At 43.4% G+C, this 24,821-nt stretch overlaps 1 protein-coding gene across 4 annotated transcripts in view; it reads left to right on the top strand.

The window, feature by feature from the left end:
- LOC139415803 (LIM domain containing preferred translocation partner in lipoma) overlaps positions 1-24,821 on the top strand; it is a 469,906-nt gene that overhangs the window by 63,523 nt on the left and 381,562 nt on the right. For 3 of the 4 annotated variants that reach the window (XM_071164099.1, XM_071164180.1, XM_071163951.1), the window contains one exon: positions 3,623-3,711. The exons of the other annotated variant lie outside the window; for it this stretch is intronic. The gene's annotated coding sequence lies outside the window, so the exon portion shown is untranslated. The remainder of the gene's footprint in view (positions 1-3,622; positions 3,712-24,821) is intronic. 4 annotated transcript variants of the gene reach the window in all.

Raw genomic sequence — 24,821 nt, 5'->3', positions numbered from 1 at the left:
AGGGTTAGGTAGAGAACCTAGATAGGGTTAGGGTTAGGTAGAGAACCTAGATAGGGTTAGGGTTAGGTAGAGAACCTAGATAGGGTTAGGGTTAGGTAGAGAACCTAGATAGGGTTAGGGTTAGGTAGAGAACCTAGATAGGGTTAGGGTTAGGTAGAGAACCTAGATAGGGTTAGGGTTAGGTAGAGAACCTAGATAGGGTTAGGGTTAGGTAGAGAACCTAGATAGGGTTAGGTAGAGAACCTAGATAGGGTTAGGTAGAGAACCTAGATAGGGTTAGGTAGAGAACCTAGATAGGGTTAGGTAGAGAACCTAGATAGGGTTAGGTAGAGAACCTAGAGATAGGGTTAGGTAGAGAACCTAGATAGGGTTAGGTAGAGAACCTAGATAGGGTTAGGTAGAGAACCTAGATAGGGTTAGGTAGAGAACCTAGATAGGGTTAGGTAGAGAACCTAGATAGGGTTAGGTAGAGAACCTAGATAGGGTTAGGTAGAGAACCTAGATAGGGTTAGGTAGAGAACCTAGATAGGGTTAGGTAGAGAACCTAGATAGGGTTAGGTAGAGAACCTAGATAGGGTTAGGTAGAGAACCTAGATAGGGTTAGGTAGAGAACCTAGATAGACATGTAGTGAGAGATTGTCATGACTTTTACTTCTGTTTTGGAGAAATGCAAGGTATTACAGTTGTCTCTCAATACTAGGACATTGTTCTGGGAGGGGGGGGGGGGTGGGTCCATAGGTATTACAGTTGTTCTGAGTCTCTCAATACTAAGACATTGTTCTGGGGGGGGGGGGGGGGGGGGGGGGGGGGGGGGGGGGGAAATGGGTCCATAGGTATTACAGTTGTTCTGAGTCTCTCAATACTAGGACATTGTTCTGGGAGGGGGGGGGGGATGGGTCCATAGGTATTACAGTTGTTCTGAGTCTCTCAATACTAGGACATTGTTCTGGGAGGGGGGGGGGGATGGGTCCATAGGTATTACAGTTGTTCTGAGTCTCTCAATACTAGGACATTGTTCTGGGAGGGGGGGGGGGGGGGTGGGTCCATAGGTATTACAGTTGTCTCTCAATACTAAGACATTGTTCTGGGAGGGGGGGGGGGGGTGGGTCCATAGGTATTACAGTTGTCTCTCAATACTAAGACATTGTTCTGGGAGGGGGGGGGGAATGGGTCCATAGGTATTACAGTTGTTCTGAGTCTCTCAATACTAAGACATTGTTCTGGGAGGGGGGGGGGAATGGGTCCATAGGTATTACAGTTGTTCTGAGTCTCTCAATACTAGGACATTGTTCTGGGAGGGGGGAGGAATGGGTCCATAGGTATTACAGTTGTTCTGAGTCTCTCAATACTAGGACATTGTTCTGGGAGGGGGGGGGGGGATGGGTCCATAGGTATTACAGTTGTTCTGAGTCTCTCAATACTAAGACATTGTTCTGGGAGGGGGGGGAATGGGTCCATAGGTATTACAGTTGTTCTGAGTCTCTCAATACTAAGACATTATTCTGGGAGGGGGGGGGGGGGGATGGGTCCATAGGTATTACAGTTGTTCTGAGTCTCTCAATACTAAGACATTGTTCTGGGGGGGGGGGGGGGGGGAATGGGTCCATAGGTATTACAGTTGTTCTGAGTCTCTCAATACTAAGACATTATTCTGGGAGGGGGGGGGGGGGGGGGGGATGGGTCCATAGGTATTACAGTTGTTCTGAGTCTCTCAATACTAGGACATTATTCTGGGAGGGGGGGGGGGGGGATGGGTCCATAGGTATTACAGTTGTTCTGAGTCTCTCAATACTAAGACATTGTTCTGGGAGGGGGAATGGGTCCATAGGTATTACAGTTGTTCTGAGTCTCTCAATACTAAGACATTGTTCTGGGAGGGGGGGGGGGGATGGGTCCATAGGTATTACAGTTGTTCTGAGTCTCTCAATACTAGGACATTGTTCTGGGAGGGGGGGGGGGGTGGGTCCATAGGTATTACAGTTGTTCTGAGTCTCTCAATACTAGGACATTGTTCTGGGAGGGGGGGGGGGGTGGGTCCATAGGTATTACAGTTGTTCTGAGTCTCTCAATACTAGGACATTGTTCTGGGAGGGAGGGGGGGGGATGGGTCCATAGGTATTACAGTTGTTCTGAGTCTCTCAATACTAGGACATTATTCTGGGAGGGGGGGGGGGGGGGGGGATGGGTCCATAGGTATTACAGTTGTTCTGAGTCTCTCAATACTAGGACATTATTCTGGGAGGGGGGGGGGGGGATGGGTCCATAGGTATTACAGTTGTTCTGAGTCTCTCAATACTAAGACATTGTTCTGGGAGGGGGGATGGGTCCATAGGTATTACAGTTGTTCTGAGTCTCTCAATACTAAGACATTGTTCTGGGAGGGGGGATGGGTCCATAGGTATTACAGTTGTTCTGAGTCTCTCAATACTAAGACATTGTTCTGGGAGGGGGGGGGGGGATGGGTCCATAGGCTACATCTGTTATGTTTGCTGCTAGAATTGGAAAGTTCTGAGTTACTGTTGTGTGTGTGTGTGTGTGTGTGTGTGTGTGTGTGTGCATGCACAACAACAACAACAAAAAATGAAAGTTAAAATGGAAAGAAAACAAGAAAACAGACCGTTGTTGTTGAGTGAGTCTCCTGCTCCCTGTAGTAGTACCCGACAACATGGCAGCGTGGGAAACTGACAACGTTAATTTATCACAGAACAAAAGGTTCCCCTCAACAGGGAGGGAACCCATCCCAGGCCCCTGGAGACACTAAGCTAGTCCCCCCCCCCCCCCCCACCCTATCCCCATACTTACCCACCTGGATTATATTATAATATCATATTTATTTATTAAGTTACTTTCTACACAGGATATATAGGGCACACGTAGACAAACAGCACCGGAAATACACTACCTCCTCAATTATATCCTTTCCATTGCACTCAAAAGTATTTGATTTGAATTGAAACTTTCAGTAATAGAAATTATAGGTTCTGTTGCAAGTAATGTCATCTTCTGTGACGATTTCAAGATGCAAATATATGTGTGTGTTTTTATATTTTTATTTTAATAACAGGCTTTCTAAATCAGTTTGTGTTTATCTGACTGTTTATCTGACTGACTGACTGTCTGACAGATTTTTTTCTGACTGACTGACTGTTTATCTGACTGACTATTTATCTCACTGACTGACTGACTGTTTATCTGACTGACTGTTTATCTGACTGACTTTATCTGACTGACTGTTTATCTGACTGACTGTCTGACTGATTTTTTATCTGACTGACTGACTGTCTGTTTATCTGACTGACTATTTATCTCACTGACTGACTGTCTGTTTATCTAACTGTCTGACTGACTGTTTATCTGACTTTTTGTTTATCTGACTGACTGTCTGACTGATTTTTTATCTGACTGACTGACTGTCTGTTTATCTGACTGACTATTTATCTCACTGTCTGACTGACTGTTTATCTGACTGACTGTTTATCTGACTGACTATTTATCTAACTGGCTGACTGACTGTTTTTCTGAATGACTGTCTGACTGACTGACTGTTTATCTGACAGTTTATCTTATTGACTGTTTATTTGACTGAGTGACTGTCTGACTGTCTCTCTGTCTGTCTGCCAAGGTGTCTGACCCTGTGATTGGCCCCTCTGTTATCCTGTAGTGACTGTGACTGTCTGGCCTCTCTCCTCTCTCTCTGCATTGAAGAATCTGGTAAGTCATATTCCTCCTCTCCTCTCCTCTCCTCTCCTCTCCTCTCCTCTCCTCTCCTCTCCTCTCCTCTCCTCTCCTCTCCTCTCCTCTCCTCTCCTCTCCTCTCCTCTCCTCTCCTCTCCTCTCCTCTCCTCTCCCCACCCCTCTTCTCTTCTCTGGCCTCTCAGATGATACATCCTCAATTCGTTACATTAGAGTGTAGTTGTTGAGGATGGCTACGCACATAGAGGAGCAGTCATAATATTAGGTACAAAGATGAATCCATGAATACTACCATCAGCCCTGTCAGAGCCACGGTGCGTGTCAAACGCACCCTATTCCCTAGATAGTACACTACTGTATTTTTAGGGTTTGGGACGCAGACCCGGATGTGCAAATTGATACACTTGCTTTATTATATTAGAGATGTTATAATATATGAATATGTCTAGCAGATGTAGAGATGGTGACTTAGGAGACATGTGGATGTATTCTGGGTAATTGTTTCTAAATAAGGAGAGATAAGACTAGGATACAGCAGGCATACACATACTGTCATAATAACATCACATACATCATCGATAGCTACACTAGTTATACAATTCATATTCATTCATATCTGTTTCTCAATATTTAACCACTTGTTAGCTATTGTTTCAGTTTAGTAAGAGTCGGGAGTGAGGGAGACAGGAAAAGATGGAGAGGGAGAGAGGAGGAGAGGGAGAGAGGAGGAGATGGAGAGGAAGAGAGGAGGAGGGAGGGAGGGAGAGAGAGAGGAAAAGATGGAGAGGGAGAGAGGAGGAGAGAGAGGGAGAGACAAACACCATTGTAAATACAACCCATATTTATGCTAATTTATTTTTCCTTTTGCACTTTAACTATTTGTACATCGTTACAACACTGTATATAGACATAATATGACATTTGTAATGTCTTTATTATTTTGGAACTTCTGTGAGTGTTAACTGTATCATTTTTGTTTATTTCACTTTTGTATATTATCTACCTCACTTGCTTTGGCAATGTTAACACGTTTCCCATGGTAATAAAGCCCCTTGAATTGAAATGAATTGAGAGAGAGGCAGAGAGGGCGAGGCAGAGAGGGCGAGGCAGAGAGGGAGAGGCAGAGAGGGAGAGGCAGAGAGGGAGAGGCAGAGAGGGAGAGGCAGAGAGGGAGAGGCAGAGAGGGAGAGGCAGAGAGGGAGAGGCAGGGAGGCAGAGAGAGAGAGAGACAGAGAGAGGGTGAGTGCTCCTGCTCTCTTCTACCAGCCACATCTAACATGTTCTGATAGCACTAGATGCTTCTGGCTCTAATTGATTAAACAGCCAGATAGTCTCAGGGGTGTTTTTAGTCATGGCTTGTTTGGGAGACCAACACCCCATCTCTACCAGGCAGGAACAGCAGAGGACAGGACAGACAGAGAAGCTGTATCTAGTTTAATATGCCCTGTAACCAACACTGTGCACTTAGACCTCAGATTCATAATTACTTTTCACTCTCTGTGATTGATCTGGCATTACGATTCATCAACCCAGAACAAATCCTCTTCATAATGAAGGCCCTGCAGCCTCGTAGTGGTTTACTACCAGACTTTCTCCTGCTTGAATCCCTATTTGAAGGTACTGTAGGTAACCAAGCGTCATTACGGCCTGGGGAATATCCAGAGATAACCAGACAGTAATCTGGAGCGTTGAATCGCTCCGTACCTCCAGGTGGATGTGTTTGTTTACAGACACAAATAGAACTATATTCCCGATGTAGGGCACTACTTTTGACCAGGGCCCATAGGTCTCATAGGACTCCCATAGGATTCATAGGACTCCCAAAGGGCTCATAGGTCTCATAGGACTCATAGTACTCATAGGGCTCATAGGTCTCATAGGACTCCCATAGGATTCATAGGACTCCCAAAGGGCTCATAGGTCTCATAGGACTCATAGTACTCATAGGGCTCATAGGTCTCATAGGACTCCCATAGGGCTCATAGGACTCATAGTACTCATAGGACTCCCATTGGGCTCATAGGACTCATAGTACTCATAGGGCTCATAGGTCTCATAGGACTCCCAAAGGGCTCATAGGACTCCCAAAGGGCTCATAGGTCTCATAGTACTCATAGGTCTCATAGTACTCATAGGTCTCATAGGGCTCATAGGTCTCATAGGACTCCCATAGGGCTCATAGGACTCCCATAGGGCTCATAGGACTCCCATAGGGCTCATAAGACTCCCATAGGGCTCATAGGACTCTCATAGGGCCCATAGGACTCTCATAGGACTCATATGACTCTCATAGTGCTCATAGGACTCTCATAGGACTCTCATCGGGCTCATATGACTCTCATTGTGCTCATAGGACTCTCATAGTGCTCATATGACTCTCATAGGACTCATAGTGCTCATAGGACTCTCATAGGACTCTCATCGGGCTCATATGACTCTCATAGTGCTCATATGACTCTCATAGGGCTAATAGGGCTCTGGTCAAAAGTAAAGCATTTTAAGGGCTCCTGAGTGGCGCAGCGGTCTAAGGCACTGCATCTCAGTGCTAGAGACATCACTACAGATAACATCAGTGAGGGAATAAGGAGCCATTCGTGACACAGCCATAGACACAGATAGAGTGAAGTATAGTAAGGGGTCTGTTCCTCTGTGTGATGACGAATAGAAGACGTTGTCGTCGTGTGTGGAGACAGATGGGTTAGTTGTTATCTGCTGAGTGAACAGCATTAAACAGTTGGTCCTCAACCAAGCTCTGCTTTTTATTACTCAAATGAACTTCTGCTTCTCTCAGGGAGGGAAGGGAGGGAGGGAGACAGAGACTCAGTCTATTTTTCTGAATATGAATTGTTCCAAAAACCACCCCAATAGTCCTACTTCCTCTTTTGACTCACACAGTGCCTCTCCTTTCCTCTCCTCTCCTCTCCTCTCCTCTCCTCTCCTCTCCTCTCCTCTCCTCTCCTCTCCTCTCGTCACTGTGGCCTGATTGTAATTCTATATTACTGTATGATTAGATGTTTCAGTCCGGTGCAGCTCATGGTGCAGCAAGATGACAGATGCCTGAAAGTATTTGTTTTTTAGGGCATGTCTCTCTCTGCTCTCTCTGTGTTGCGGCTATATTCCATCTCACTGGTCATCTGAAACAGAAACAAGATGCTCCAGGGCCTCAGTCACGTTGGGATAGTCAGATATGGGCTGATATCTCAATGAGACGTGTTAGTCTTTTATTTGCGCTCTCTCTCTCTCTCTCTGTATCTCTGTATCTCTGCATGTTTCTCTCTGTCTCTGTCTCTGTCTCTCATATATATATATATATAGTGACCTAAAACTGACCCTAAATCAGCACTCTGAGACTCTGTATGAATATCCCCCTTGGTCTATTTGGTGTTTAACCTAGAGTTGATGCCCGCGCCTCTGCAGAAATCTAATTAGCAAAACTCCCCATCAAAATGTGCCAGTTTAACCAAGAGGTATCTGTTTTTTTAGACATTAGATGCGTCAATATCCACCAATTCCACATCTGACAGAGCTGAGTTTGTCAGACCATGAGACCATCCCTAAAATGGTTATTCTTATCCAATTCGTCTGTAGCGTCCGAACGGTTTGGCCTAAAAAACTATTATGACCCCTCTGTGGAAAGATGAGGATCTCCCTAACACGAGGGTTTTGTTCCGTCTGAGGTCGCTACAGCCGATCTGCCAACTTCACCTCTGTAAGCGTCCGAACAGTATGACACGATGACACCCCTCTGTGGAAAGGTGAGACCCTGACGAACACGTACATGTCGGTTGTTTTGCTCTAGAACACCCACAGACCTCACAGGACTTCGTCTGAAGGTCCCCCGCTACTGGTTGAAAGATTGTATGGAAGTACAGTATATTTGGAGACTGTTTAATGCCAAAAATAAAGGGGTTAAATACAGGTAAAAAATATATATGTACACTATATATAAATAAATATATATATATATATCTCAAATGTTTCCTGATATTTATTATATATTTAGATATAGGACAGACACTTCAGAACAAAGTTCCTTTTACATCTTTTTGAGGGGGGGGACTATCTGTTGTTCCATGTAGTGAATTTGTTATTCAGTGTGTTTCTATGGGCTAATAGCAGTAAGGACTATCTGTTATTCAGTGTGTTTCTATGGGCTAATAGCAGTAAGGACTATCTGTTATTCAATGTGTTTCTATGGGCTAATAGAAGTAAGGCCCAACATATTTTTTCATCAGTTAGTTTTTCTAAATGTTTTTGACATTTCTAGGGGTCTCCAAATCAACAGGCTAAAGGATCCTTGTTATGAATTTCTTAAAACAATTCCATATAGCTTAGTAGACCCCCCCCTTAAAACAATTCCATATAGCTTAGTAGACCCCCCCTTAAAACAATTCCATATAGCTTAGTAGACCCCCCTTAAAACAATTCCATATAGCTTAGTAGACCCCCCTTAAAACAATTCCATATAGCGTAGTAGACCCCCCCCTTAAAACAATGCCATATAGCTTAGTAGACCCCCCCTTAAAACAATTCCATATAGCTTAGTAGACCCCCCCTTAAAACAATTCCATATAGCTTAGTAGACTCCCCCTTAAAACAATTCCATATAGCTTAGTAGACCCCCCCCCCAGACTGTTACAGGTTAAGAAGTGACATTTTAGAAACAGGCAGGATTTTTTCCTCCATTTAGAAAAAGCCAAAATAAACTAAATTGAACGTCTGTATATCGAAAAAGAAGACAGATTTTTGGTTTGTAACCCTGCCTGAAAAAAAAATGTGTTTTTCAACTCAACATATTGAGGCCCGTTTCAAATGATCCCTCTGTGAGATTAACTGTTCCAGTCGTGAGATACGCATCTCTTCTCTCTGTTCAAATGTATTTATGTCGTCCTTCGTACATCAGCTGATATCTCAAAGTGCTGTGCAGAAACCCAGCCTAAAACCCCCAAAACAGCAAGCAATGCAGGTGTAGAAGCACGGTGGCTAGGAAAAACTCCCTAGAAAGGCCAGAACCTAGGAAGAAACCTAGAGAGGAACCAGGCTATGAGGGGTGGCCAGTCCTCTTCTGGGGAAGAATTTCTTCTCTCTGTTCTGTTGTCTTTTATTCTGTTATACAGTGCCTTGCGAAAGTATTCGGCCCCCTTGAACTTTGCGACCTTTTGCCACATTTCAGGCTTCAAACATAAAGATATAAAACTGTATTTTTTTGTGAAGAATCAACAACAAGTGGGACATAATCATGAAGTGGAACGACATTTATTGGATATTTCAAACTTTTTTAACAAATCAAAAACTGAAAAATTGGGCGTGCAAAATTATTCAGCCCCTTTACTTTCAGTGCAGCAAACTCTCTCCAGAAGTTCAGTGAGGATCTCTGAATGATTCAGTGTTGACCTAAATGACTAATGATGATAAATACAATCCATCTGTGTGTAATCAAGTCTCCGTATAAATGCACCTGCACTGTGATAGTCTCAGAGGTCCGTTAAAAGCGCAGAGAGCATCATGAAGAACAAGGAACACACCAGGCAGGTCCGAGATACTGTTGTGAAGAAGTTTAAAGCCGGATTTGGATACAAAAAGATTTCCCAAGCTTCAAACATCCCAAGGAGCACTGTGCAAGCGATAATATTGAAATGGAAGGAGTATCAGACCACTGCAAATCTACCAAGACCTGGCTGTCCCTCTAAACTTTCAGCTCATACAAGGAGAAGACTGATCAGAGATGCAGCCAAGAGGCCCATAATCACTCTGGATGAACTGCAGAGATCTACAGCTGAGGTGGGAGACTCTGTCCATAGGACAACAATCAGTCGTATATTGCACAAATCTGGCCTTTATGGAAGAGTGGCAAGAAGAAAGCCATTTCTTAAATATATCCATAAAAAGTGTCGTTTAAAGTTTGCCACAAGCCACCTGGGAGACACACCAAACATGTGGAAGAAGGTGCTCTGGTCAGATGAAACCAAAATTGAACTTTTTGGCAACAATGCAAAACGTTATGTTTGGCGTAAAAGCAACACAGCTGAACACACCATCCCCACTGTCAAACATGATGGTGGCAGCATCATGGTTTGGGCCTGCTTTTCTTCAGCAGGGACAGGGAAGATGGTTAAAATTGATGGGAAGATGGATGGAGCCAAATACAGGACCATTCTGGAAGAAAACCTGATGGAGTCTGCAAAAGACCTGAGACTGGGATGGAGATTTGTCTTCCAACAAGACAATGATCCAAAACATAAAGCAAAATCTACAATGGAATGGTTCAAAAATAAACATATCCAGGTGTTAGAATGGCCAAGTCAAAGTCCAGACCTGAATCCAATCGAGAATCTGTGGAAAGAACTGAAAACTGCTGTTCACAAATGCTCTCCATCCAACCTCACTGAGCTCGAGCTGTTTTGCAAGGAGGAATGGGAAAAAATGTCAGTCTCTCGATGTGCAAAACTGATAGAGACATACCCCAAGCGACTTACGTCTGTAATCGCAGCAAAAGGTGGCGCTACAAAGTATTAACTTAAGGGGGCTGAATAATTTTTCAGTTGTTGATTTGTTAAAAAAGTTTGAAATATCCAATAAATGTCGTTCCACTTCATGATTGTGTCCCACTTGTTGTTGATTCTTCACAAAAAAATACAGTTTTATATCTTTATGTTTGAAGCCTGAAATGTGGCAAAAGGTCGCAAAGTTCAAGGGGGCCGAATACTTTCGCAAGGCACTGTATTACATCAACTTTTCACTATCAAATAAAATAGTTGTCTTGACTGTGATAAGGGCTCGGGGAAATAAGAGTATCTTGTCTGCTACATTAACAAAACAAGGCTATGACGTTGCACAGCCAGGGCCACACTGCTGAGGTTTTTAACCTTTTGAAGAGTGTGTTCCACGATATAATATAACCATATATACAATAAACACATATATAATACTATCGATTGTTATTACATTTTCAATAAATTTATCTTAAAAGGCACTTTTTTTAAATTGAAAAAAAAAAATATATATATATGAGGTAATTAGGAATCGTTATCTGTAATGTTTATGATAAATTAGGCATTGTTGCTCACTTTTGGAATATACAGTATCGGTCAAAAGTTTTAAAACACCTACTCATTCATGGGTTTTTCTTTATTTTTGACGATTTTGACCGGTAGTGTAGATAAAAGGCACAATGTATTTTCTCTAGTGTTGTTCTAAAAAATAGCTGCTTCTTGTTTTTTTTTGAGTACTCAAGTACTTGAAGAAAAATACTGAAACAGTCCAAACATAGTTTTTTTTAAAAGGGAAAACACCATACTTGGATGTATGTAACCCCTCCCAGAGGATCCATACTAAACATTTAGCTATTTGATAATCAAATAATACATCAAAAGAAAGTTTATTTTAAAGTGTCTGTCCTAAAATTATATATACTGTGTATATATATATTTAACCCATATTTAACCCTTTTTGGGGGCACTAAACTACTTCCATATATACATATATACATATATACATATATACACATATACATACATATATACATATATACATATATATATACACATATATACACATATATACACATATACACATATATACATATATATATACATATATACATATATACAGTACCTTCAGAAGTTATTCACACCCCTCGATTTTATTCACATTTTGTTGTGTTACAGCCTGAATTTAAAATGGATTCAATACAATATTTATTTTGTCACTGGCCTCTACACACAATACCTCATAATGTCAAAGTGGAATTATGTTTTTGTAAATGTTTATAAATAAATACAAAATGAAAAGCTGAAATGTCTTGAGTCAATAAGTATTCAACCTCTTTGTTATGGCAAGCCTACATGTCAGGACAGATGTGGCAGTCAACAGGCTATAGCTAACAAGCTATAGGAGATGAGGAAATAAATTAGGACATTAAGTTTTTAATTGATCTACGCTTCCTATGAAATCTACTATTCATGTCCATGTTTCTCATTGCCACATCGATGCTCTCTAGTGTCTCATACCCCACCCTGTTGCAGTAAACCATTGCTGGCAATATTGGCCCAAAAATTGCCGGTATATCATCAGCTTTAACACTCTGTCCTTCAGCGTAACGGATGAGACCGGAGCAATCCAGAATATAGTAGATAATTTATTATTGTGGAGATGTGTCTAACACCCCCTATATATATAAATAAATAAATATATATATATATATATATATATATATATATATATATATATATATATATATATATATATATATATATATATATACAAACACACGCTGACAGTTACAGGTAGTTCCGTGGGGCTCAGGTGGCAGAGCATGGCACTTGCAACGGCAGGGTTGTGGGTTCGATTCCCATAGACGGAATAAGAGAGTCTGTTAAATGACTCACTACTGTTAAGTCATTCTGGATAAGAGAGTCTGGTAAATTACTCACTACTGTAAGTCTCTCTGGATAAGAGAGTCTGCTGAGTAGACTTATAGATAGGAACGGACAGGATACCCTGAGTTGAGTAGACTTATAGATAGATAGGAACGGACAGGGTACCCTGAACTGAGTAGACTTATAGATAGATAGGAACGGACAGGATACCCTGAACTGAGTAGACTTATAGATAGATAGATAGATAGATAGGAACGGACAGGATACCCTGAACTGAGTAGACTTATAGATAGGAACGGACAGGATACCCTGAACTGAGTAGACTTATAGATAGGTAGGTAGATTGATAGGAACGGACAGGGTACCCTGAACTGAGTAGACTTATAGATAGATAGATAGATAGATAGGAATGGACAGGATACCCTGAGCTGAGTAGACTTATAGATAGATAGATAGATAGGAACGGACAGGATACCCTGAGCTGAGTAGACTTATAGATAGATAGGAACGGACAGGATACCCTGAGCTGAGTAGACTTATAGATAGGAACGGACAGGGTACCCTGAGCTGAGTAGACTTATAGATGGTACATTGTTAAAACACTGTATATATATAATATGACATTTGTAATGTCTTTATTGTTTTGAAACTTCTGTATGTGTAATGTTTACTGTTAATATTTGTTTATTTCACTTTATATATTCACTTTATATATTATCTACCTCACTTGCTTTGGCAATGTTAACACATGTTTCCCATGCCAGTAAAGCCCTTGAATTGAATTGATAGGAACGGACAGGATACCCTGAGCTGAGTAGACTTATAGATAGATAGGAACGGACAGGATACCCTGAGCTGAGTAGACTTATAGATAGATAGATAGATAGATAGATCGAAACGGACAGGGTACCCTGAGCTGAGTAGACTTATAGATAGATAGGATACCCTGAACTGAGTAGACTTATAGATAGATCGGAACGGACAGGGTACCCTGAACTGAGTAGACTTATAGATAGATAGATAGATAGATAGATAGATAGGAACGGACAGGGTACCCTGAGCTGAGTAGACTTATAGATAGATAGGAACGGACAGGATACCCTAAGCTGAGTAGACTTATAGATAGGAATGGACAGGATACCCTGAGCTGAGTAGACTTATAGATAGATAGGAACGGACAGGATACCCTGAGCTGAGTAGACTTCTAGATAGATAGATAGATAGATAGATAGATAGATAGATAGATAGATAGATAGATCGGAACGGACAGGGTACCCTGAACTGAGTAGACTTATAGATAGATAGGATACCCTGAACTGAGTAGACTTATAGATAGATCGGAACGGACAGGGTACCCTGAACTGAGTAGACTTATAGATAGATAGATAGATAGATAGATAGATAGATAGATAGATAGGAACGGACAGGGTACCCTGAACTGAGTAGACTTATAGATAGATAGATAGATAGATAGATAGATAGATAGATCGGAACGGACAGGGTACCCTGAACTGAGTAGACTTATAGATAGATAGATAGATAGATAGATAGATAGGAACGGACAGGGTACCCTGAACTGAGTAGACTTATAGATAGATAGATAGATAGATAGATAGATAGATAGATAGATAGGAACGGACAGGGTACCCTGAGCTGAGTAGACTTATAGATAGATAGATAGATAGATAGATAGATAGATCGGAACGGACAGGGTACCCTGAACTGAGTAGACTTATAGATAGATAGATAGATAGATAGATAGGAACGGACAGGGTACCCTGAACTGAGTAGACTTATAGATAGATAGATAGATAGATAGATAGATAGATAGATCGGAACGGACAGGGTACCCTGAACTGAGTAGACTTATAGATAGATAGATAGATAGATAGATAGATAGGAACGGACAGGGTACCCTGAACTGAGTAGACTTATAGATGGGAATGGATGGATGGATGGATTACAGATCTGTGAGTGGGTCTAAGCCTAGCTAAGGGAAAGAGATAAACAGGATAATGCCTTCAGTCAATTTAGAACCACAGCAATACAACAACAAGTGAAAAGGTTTTGTATTTTATTTCTCTGTTTAGTTTATCCCGTGTGGGTGTCAGTGAGGATCAGAGTGCTGCAGTGAAGGCATGATCAGAACAGATTTAATTAAACACTAACCAACCGATCAACCTCTGTCCTGGGCTAGCGAATCAGGGCCCTGAGCCTCCGCTGGGTTCACCAATGGGGCTTGAGTATTTTCAGCTTCAATGGCTTCCCAGCAATTATCCCAGAACCTTAGGATGCTGGTGCTGGTGCTGATGCTGATGCTGGCGAAGATGCTAATGCTGATGCTGGCGAAGATGCTGGTGCTGATGCCAGGTGCCCAGACAGAATTTTTAATTCTAAAATAGAGATTTGATGCGTTCTAAATAAATGATCTGCCAGATGAATCATTGATGCCTAAATGTGTCAAATTTGGGGATTTACACAATCGCCTGCGTTTTTATAACTCCTCTCCTCTGTCTTCTATGAAGAAGACTGGGACCTTTCACAGGAGCCTTTTTAAAAAGCAGTCGGAGTGAAGAGTGACTGGGACCTTTCACAGGAGCCTTTTTAAAAAGCAGCCGGAGTGAAGAGTGACTGGGACCTTTCACAGGAGCCTTTTTAAAAAGCAGTCGGAGTGAAGAGTGACTGGGACCTTTCACAGGAGCCTTTTTAAAAAGCAGCCGGAGTGAAGAGTGACTGGGACCTTTCACAGGAGCCTTTTTAAAAAGCAGCCGGAGTGAAGAGTGACTGGGACCTTTCACAGGAGCCTTTTTAAAAAGCAGCCGGAGTGAAGAGTGACTGGGACCTTTCACAGGAGCCTTTTTAAAAAGCAGTCGGAGTGAAGAGTGACTGGGACCTTTCACAGGAGCCTTTTTAAAAAGCAGCCGGAGTGAAGAGTGACTGGGACCTTTCACAGGAGCCTTTTTAAAAAGCAGTCGGAGTGAAGAGTGACTGGGACCTTTCACAGGAGCCTTTTTAAAAAGCAGCCGGAGTGAAGAGTGACTGGGACCTTTCACAGGAGCCTTTTTAAAAAGCAGTCGGAGTGAAGAGTGACTGGGACCTTTCACAGGACCCTTTTTAAAAAGCAGTCGGAGTGAAGAGTGACTGGGACCTTTCACAGGAGCCTTTTTAAAAAGCAGCCGGAGTGAAGAGTGACTGGGACCTTTCACAGGAGCCTTTTTAAAAAGCAGTCGGAGTGAAGAGTGACTGGGACCTTTCACAGGAGCCTTTTTAAAAAGCAGCCGGAGTGAAGAGTGACTGGGACCTTTCACAGGAGCCTTTTTAAAAAGCAGTCGGAGTGAAGAGTGACTGGGACCTTTCACAGGAGCCTTTTTAAAAAGCAGTCGGAGTGAAGAGTGACTGGGACCTTTCACAGGAGCCTTTTTAAAAAGCAGCCGGAGTGAAGAGTGACTGGGACCTTTCACAGGAGCCTTTTTAAAAAGCAGTCGGAGTGAAGAGTGACTGGGACCTTTCACAGGAGCCTTTTTAAAAAGCAGCCGGAGTGAAGAGTGACTGGGACCTTTCACAGGAGCCTTTTTAAAAAGCAGCCGGAGTGAAGAGTGACTGGGACCTTTCACAGGAGCCTTTTTAAAAAGCAGCCGGAGTGAAGAGTGACTGGGACCTTTCACAGGAGCCTTTTTAAAAAGCAGCCGGAGTGAAGAGTGACTGGGACCTTTCACAGGAGCCTTTTTAAAAAGCAGCCGGAGTGAAGAGTGACTGGGACCTTTCACAGGAGCCTTTTTAAAAAGCAGCCGGAGTGAAGAGTGACTGGGACCTTTCACAGGAGCCTTTTTAAAAAGCAGTCGGAGTGAAGAGTGACTGCTAGCTGCAATATGTTGTCAAAACAAACGAAGAAATCCCTCCGCTAAAGGAAAAGTGTCTGTCTTCCGAGGGATGAAAACACCTTCACAGTTGATTTAGGGCACTATTCAATCAAATACACAGCGAGGAAAATAACCTTCTTGCCTTGACTTCTGTATAGATTTGCTACACCTTTTCTACATTTTTAACACTTACATGTTTTATAAGGAAGCTATATATTTTTAAAAGTGCATTTTTGCAGCGTTTGTATTTTGTCTGCCCAGAGTGTGTTTAGAGACTAACTCCTAGGCTTATGTGTTAAAACATTTTATAGTCAGTCTGGTTGACATCATGGAGTTTATGTAACTGATCATTGTCATGTGTCTGTGGACTTGCAGTTGAGGGGCTGAAGAATGCAGAGGGGCCTAGAGAGAGAGCTGTAGCCTGTAGCTGTAGCCTGTAGCTGTAGCCTGTAGCTGTAGCCTGTAGCTGAAGCCTGTAGCTGTGCCTGTAGCTGTAGCCTGTAGCTGTGCCTGTAGCTGAAGCCTGTAGCTCTGCCTGTAGCTGTGCCTGTAGCTGTGCCTGTAGCTGAAGCCTGTAGCTGTGCCTGTAGCTGTGCCTTTGAGTTAAGACTAAGAGCTTCTACTGCTATTAGGATGCTTGGCTGGCTCAGTTTATGCTCTTCTACTCAACAGGACTGAGGCCCAAATCAGGACCATTTGGACACAATTGAATTGTGAAACTAATACCTTTAAAATTGTAGCTGCTCAAGTATATACAGTATAGAAAGGCCAGTTTTTCACAAGCTTTAGTTTTGTAATTCATTCGTGTATTTTGATCTTCTTTTTAAGGAAAGTGGCCAGGCAGTGTGTGTATTCTCTAAACACAGTGTTATTGATGGGTAGATTTCATTGTACTGTGCCAACGAGGGGGCTGGGGTAGTAGGGATTACGTTCTCCAGCCGAAACCCTTTTAGAAGAAGTTTGGAACAGGGGGCTGGATTGTGGATGTGTAGCTAGCGTTCATTGTGGAAACCGAGGATAAGCTGCGAAGGCATACGAGTGAAAGAGTAATGCTCGATTACCTGTGGAAAAAGGTTCAGAAAGCCCACACCTCTTGGGAAAACGTCGATTGCCCATCTCGTTCGTTCTTACAACAAACGATTCTCACTCCTTCTCCTAAAGTACATTCAGTATCTTACAACAATATTTACCACAGAGTAGATTTAACACCACATACACACCTGTAACCCCTGCATCTAATACAGTACTGCATCTAACACAGTACTGCATCTAACACAGTACTGCATCTAATACAGTACTGCATCTAACACAGTACTGCATCTAATACAGTACTGCATCTAACACAGTACTGCATCTAACACAGTACTGCATCTAACACAGTACTGCATCTAACACAGTACTGCATCTAATACAGTACTGTATTCTGTATTACTTATGGAGGCTTAGCATTAGCAAGGCACTTCTGGCTAGTATGAACAGAACAGGAAGGTGTAGCTAAACCATCAAATCAAATCAAATGTATTTATAAAGCCCTTCGTACATCAGCTGATATCTCAAAGTGCTGTACAGAAACCCAGCCTAAAACCCCAAACAGCAAGCAATGCAGGTGTAGAAGCACGGTGGCTAGGAAAAACTCCCTAGAAAGGCCAAAACCTAGGAAGAAACCTAGAGAGGAACCAGGCTATGTGGGATGGCCAGTCCTCTTCTGGCTGTGCCGGGTGGAGATTATAACAGAACATGGTCAAGATGTTCAAATGTTCATAAATGACCAGCATGGTCAAATAATAATAAGGCAGAACAGTTGAAACTGGAGCAGCAGCACGGCCAGGTGGACTGGGGACAGCAAGGAGTCATCATGTCAGGTATTCCTGGGGCATGGTCCTAGGGCTCAGGTCCTCCGAGAGAGAGAAAGAAAGAGAGAATTAGAGAGAGCATATGTGGGATGGCCAGTCCTCTTCTGGCTGTGCCGGGTGGAGATTATAACAGAACATGACCAAGATGTTCAAATGTTCATAAATGACCAGCATGGTCGAATAATAATAAGGCAGAACAGTTGAAACTGGAGCAGCAGCACGGCCAGGTGGACTGGGGACAGCAAGGAGTCATCATGTCAGGTAGTCCTGGGGCATGGTCCTAGGGCTCAGGTCCTCCGAGAGAGAGAAAGAAAGAGAGAAGGAGAGAATTAGAGAACGCACACTTAGATTCACACAGGACACCGAATAGGACAGGAGAAGTACTCCAGATATAACAAACTGACCCTAGCCCCACGACACATAAACTACTGCAGCATAAATACTGGAGGCTGAGACAGGAGAGGTCAGGAGACACTGTGGCCCCATCCGAGGACACCCCCGGACAGGGCCAAACAGGCCAAACCTTCCTGTTCTGTTGTCACTAGCCAGACTGTAGTTAGACCTTCCTGTTCTGTTGTCACTAGCCAGACTGTAGCTACACCTTCCTGTTCTGTTGTCACTAGCCAGACTGTAGCTAGAACTTCCTGTTCTGTTGTCACTAGCCAGACTGTAGCTAGACCTTCCTGTTCTGTTGTCACTAGCCAGACTGTAGCTAGACCTTCCTGTTCTGTTGTCACTAGCCAGACTGTAGCTACACCTTCCTGTTCTGTTGTCACTAGCTAGACTGTAGCTACACCTTCCTGTTCTGTTGTCACTAGCCAGACTGTAGCTACACCTTCCTGTTCTGTTGTCACTAGCCAGACTGTAGCTACACCTTCCTGTTCTGTTGTTACTAGCCAGACTGTAGCTTTGTTTTATGACCTTTAGATCAGGATGGAGAGGCTGTTATCAGGAGCTCTCCATCACTAATCAAACTAGTTCACAGACACCACAGCGGACGGCTAACGCGTACACATAGGTTCAGTACTGTAAAATGGACCATGAAATGCATAACCATGGTAGCTGTAATGTGCACGCTGGGAGTCGGGAAGAAAGCACAGGGAGTGAATCATTTAATAAATAAATGAAACATGGAAAAAAACAAGAAACAGGAGTAGCGTACAGACATGGAAGACAGAGTCAATAATGCCTGGGGAAAGTTATGCACACAACCAGTACACAACCAATACACACAACAAATACACACAACCAATACGCACAACCAATACGCACAACCAATACGCACAACCAGTACGCACAACCAGTACACACAACCAATATACACAACCAATACACACAACCAATACACACAAACAGTACACACAACCAATATACACAACCAATACTCACAACCAATATACACAACCAATATACACAACCAATACACACAACCAGTACACACAACCAGTACACACAACCAATACACACAACCAATACACACAACCAATACACACAACCAATACAAACAACCAGTACACACAACCAATACACACAACCAATACTCACAACCAATATACACAACCAATATACACAACCAATATAAACAACCAATACACACAACCAGTACACACAACCAATACACAACCAATACACACAACCTATATACACAACCAATATAAACAACCAGTACACAACCAATACACACAACCAGTACACACAACCAATACACACAACCAATACACACAACCAATACACACAACCAATACAAACAACCAATACACACAACCAATACAATCAACCAATACACACAACCAATACACACAACCAATACACACAACCAATACAAACAACCAATATACACAACCAATATACACAACCAATATACACAACCAATATACACAACCAATACACACACAACTGTGCAGTAATGATGTCTGTATGTGTGGCTGTGTGATGCTGCTGTGGCTTTGGGGTGCGCTCTCTCTGTGTGTGTGTGTGTGTGTGTGTGTGTGTGTGTGTGTGTGTGTACCATTCAGCGTGTGTGTGTGTGTGTGTGTGCCATTCAGTGTGTGTGTGTGTGTGCCATTCAGAGTGTGTTTGTGTGTGTGTGTGTACCATTCAGTGTGTGTGTACCATTCAGTGTGTGTGTGTACCATTCAGTGTGTGTGTGTGTGTGTGTGTGTGTGTGTGTGTTATTTGTGTGTGTGTGTGTACCATTCAGAGTGTGTGTGTGTGTGTACCATTCAGAGTGTGTGTGTGTGTGTACCATTCAGAGTGTGTGTGTGTGTGTGTGTGTGATGCTGTGGCTTTGAGGTGCGCTCTGTGTGTGTGTGTGTGCATGTGTGTGTGTCTTTGAGGGGTGTTGCACCTTCCAGTGAGGTGGTAGGAAGTGTCAAGACTGCTGAGACACCTTAGTGAGATCTGACAGGTCTCTGTCACAAGCAATATTTCCTTGTTTTCACTTTCAACCTCTGAAAAAACTGTCAGCATCTGGCCTTTTCTGGTTTTATAAAAGCCTGTTCAAATCAAAAAATCTAATCACATGCGCTGAATACAACAGGTGTAGTAGACCTTACAGTGAAATGCTGAATACAACAGGTGTAGTAGACCTTACAGTGAAATGCTGAATACAACAGGTGTAGTAGACCTTACAGTGAAATGCTGAATACAACAGGTGTAGTAGACCTCACAGTGAAATGCTGAATACAACAGGTGTAGTAGACCTCACAGTGAAATGCTGAATACAACAGGTGTAGTAGACCTTACAGTGAAATGCTGAATACAACAGGTGTAGTAGACCTTACAGTGAAATGCTGAATACAACAGGTGTAGTAGACCTCACAGTGAAATGCTGAATACAACAGGTGTAGTAGACCTCACAGTGAAATGCTGAATACAACAGGTGTAGTAGACCTTACAGTGAAATGCTGAATACAACAGGTGTAGTAGACCTCACAGTGAAATGCTGAATACAACAAGTGTAGTAGACCTCACAGTGAAATGCTGAATACAACAGGTGTAGTAGACCTCACAGTGAAATGCTGAATACAACAGGTGTAGTAGACCTTACAGTGAAATGCTGAATACAACAGGTGTAGTAGACCTTACAGTGAAATGCTGAATACAACAGGTGTAGTAGACCTCACAGTGAAATGCTGAATACAACAGGTGTAGTAGACCTTACAGTGAAATGCTGAATACAACAGGTAGACCTCACAGTGAAATGCTGAATACAACAGGTGTAGTAGACCTTACAGTGAAATGCTGAATACAACAGGTGTAGTAGACCTTACAGTGAAATGCTGAATACAACAGGTGTAGTAGACCTTACAGTGAAATGCTGAATACAACAGGTGTAGTAGACCTTACAGTGAAATGCTGAATACAACAGGTGTAGTAGACCTTACAGTAAAATGCTGAATACAACAGGTGTACAGAGTCAATGTGGAGGCTACATACAGGGTATTATGGTACAGAGTCAATGTGGAGGCTATATACAGGGTGTTACGGTACAGAGTCAATGTGGAGGCTATATACAGTGGGTACCGGTACAGAGTCAATGTGGAGGCTATATACAGAGTGTTACGGTACATAGTCAATATGGAGGCTATATACAGGGTGTTACGGTACAGAGTCAATGTGGAGGCTATATACAGGGTGTTACGGTACAGAGTCAATGTGGAGGCTGTATACAGGGTATTACGGTACAGAGTCAATGTGGAGGCTATATACAGGGTGTTACGGTACAGAGTCAATATGGAGGCTATATACAGGGTGTTACGGTACAGAGTCAATGTGGAGGCTATATACAGGGTGTTACGGTACAGAGTCAATGTGGAGGCTATATACAGGGGGTACCGGTACAGAGTCAATGTGGAGGCTATATACAGGGGGTACCGGTACAGAGTCAATGTGGAGGCTATATACAGGGTGTTATGGTACAGAGCCAATGTGGAGGCTATATACAGGGGGTACCGGTACAGAGTCAATGTGGAGGCTATATACAGGGGGTACAGTACAGAGTCAATGTGGAGGCTATATACAGGGGGTACCGGTACAGAGTCAATGTGGAGGCTATATACAGTGGGTACCGGTACAGAGTCAATGTGGAGGCTATATACAGGGTGTTATGGTACAGAGTCAATGTGGAGGCTATATACAGGGGGTACCTTTACAGAGTCAATGTGCAGGTCTACAGGTTAGTAACGAGGCTATATACAGGGGGTACCGGTACAGAGTCAATGTGCAGGGTTACAGGTTAGTAACGAGGCTATATACAGGGGGTACCGGTACAGAGTCAATGTGCAGGGTTACAGGTTAGTAACGAGGCTATATACAGGGGGTACCGGTACAGAGTCAATGTGGAGGCTATATACAGGGGTTACGGTACAGAGTCAATGTGGAGGCTATATACAGGGGGTACTGGTACAGAGTCAATGTGGAGGCTATATACAGGGTGTTACGGTACAGAGTCAATATGGAGGCTATATACAGGGTGTTACGGTACAGAGTCAATGTGGAGGCTATATACAGGGTGTTACGGTACAGAGTCAATGTGGAGGCTATATACAGGGTATTACGGTACAGAGTCAATGTGGAGGCTATATACAGGGTGTTACGGTACAGAGTCAATATGGAGGCTATATACAGGGTGTTACGGTACAGAGTCAATGTGGAGGCTATATACAGGGTGTTACGGTACAGAGTCAATGTGGAGGCTATATACGGGGTACCGGTACAGAGTCAATGTGGAGGCTATATACAGGGTGTTACGGTACAGAGTCAATGTGGAGGCTATATACAGGGTGTTACGGTACAGAGTCAATGTGGAGGCTATATACAGGGGGTACCGGTACAGAGTCAATGTGGAGGCTATATACAGGGTGTTATGGTACAGAGCCAATGTGGAGACTATGTACAGGGGTACCGGTACAGAGTCAATGTGGAGGCTATATACAGGGTGTTATGGTACAGAGCCAATGTGGAGGCTATATACAGGGGGTACCGGTACAGAGTCCATGTGCAGGGTTACAGGTTAGTAACGAGGCTATATACAGGGGGTACCGGTACAGAGTCAATGTGGAGGCTATATACAGGGGGTACCGGTACAGTGTCAATGTGCAGGGTTACAGGTTAGTAACGAGGCTATATACAGGGGGTACCGGTACAGAGTCGATGTGGAGGCTATATACAGGGGGTACCGGTACAGAGTCAATGTGGAGGCTATATACAGGGTGTTACGGTACAGAGTCCATGTGGAGGCTATATACAGGTGGTACCGGTACAGAGTCAATGTGGAGGCTATATACAGGGGGTACCTTTACAGAGTCAATGTGCAGGTCTACAGGTTAGTAACGAGGCTATATACAGGGAGTACCGGTACAGAGTCAATGTGCAGGGTTACAGGTTAGTAACGAGGCTATATACAGGGGGTACCGGTACAGAGTCAATGTGGAGGCTGTATACAGGGGTTACGGTACAGAGTCAATGTGGAGGCTATATACAGGGGGTACTGGTACAGAGTCAATGTGGAGGCTATATACAGGGTGTTACGGTACAGAGTCCATGTGGAGGCTATATACAGGTGGTACCGGTACAGAGTCAATGTGCAGGTCTACAGGTTAGTAACGAGGCTATATACAGGGGGTACCGGTACAGAGTCAATGTGGAGGCTATATACAGTGGGTACCGGTACAGAGTCAATGTGGAGGCTATATACATGGGGTACCGGTACAGAGTCAATGTGGAGGCTATATACAGGGGGTACCGGTACAGAGTCAATGTGGAGGCTATATACAGGGTGTTATGGTACAGAGCCAATGTGGAGGCTATATACAGGGGGTACCGGTACAGAGTCAATGTGCAGGGTTACAGGTTAGTAATGAGGCTATATACAGGGGGTACCGGTACAGAGTCAATGTGGAGGCTATATACAGTGGGTACCGGTACAGAGTCAATGTGGAGGCTATATACAGGGTGTTATGGTACAGAATCAATGTGGAGGCTATATACAGGGGGTACCTTTACAGAGTCAATGTGCAGGTCTACAGGTTAGTAACGAGGCTATATACAGGGGGTACCGGTACAGAGTCAATGTGCAGGGTTACAGGTTAGTAACGAGGCTATATACAGTGGGTGCGCTCTCTCTGTGTGTGTGTGTGTGTGTGTGTGTGTGTGTGTGTGTGTGTGTGTGTGTGTGTACCATTCAGCGTGTGTGTGTGTGTGTGTGCCATTCAGTGTGTGTGTGTGTGTGTGTGCCATTCAGAGTGTGTTTGTGTGTGTGTGTGTACCATTCAGTGTGTGTGAATGTGCAGGGTTACAGGTTAGTAACGAGGCTATATACAGGGGGTACCGGTACAGAGTCAATGTGGAGGCTATATACAGGGGGTACCGGTACAGTGTCAATGTGCAGGGTTACAGGTTAGTAACGAGGCTATATACAGGGGGTACCGGTACAGAGTCGATGTGGAGGCTATATACAGGGGGTACCGGTACAGAGTCAATGTGGAGGCTATATACAGGGTGTTACGGTACAGAGTCCATGTGGAGGCTATATACAGGTGGTACCGGTACAGAGTCAATGTGGAGGCTATATACAGGGGGTACCTTTACAGAGTCAATGTGCAGGTCTACAGGTTAGTAACGAGGCTATATACAGGGAGTACCGGTACAGAGTCAATGTGCAGGGTTACAGGTTAGTAACGAGGCTATATACAAGGGGTACCGGTACAGAGTCAATGTGGAGGCTGTATACAGGGGTTACGGTACAGAGTCAATGTGGAGGCTATATACAGGGGGTACTGGTACAGAGTCAATGTGGAGGCTATATACAGGGTGTTACGGTACAGAGTCAATGTGGAGGCTATATACAGGGTGTTACGGTACAGAGTCAATGTGGAGGCTATATACAGGGTATTACGGTACAGAGTCAATGTGGAGGCTATATACAGTGGGTACCGGTACAGAGTCAATGTGGAGGCTATATACAGGGTGTTACGGTACAGAGTCCATGTGGAGGCTATATACAGGTGGTACCGGTACAGAGTCAATGTGCAGGT

This window comes from Oncorhynchus clarkii, chromosome 1 (genome assembly GCF_045791955.1).
Source record: "Oncorhynchus clarkii lewisi isolate Uvic-CL-2024 chromosome 1, UVic_Ocla_1.0, whole genome shotgun sequence".
Lineage (NCBI taxonomy): Eukaryota > Metazoa > Chordata > Actinopteri > Salmoniformes > Salmonidae > Oncorhynchus > Oncorhynchus clarkii.
This window is presented reverse-complemented; position numbering and strand designations above follow the sequence as displayed.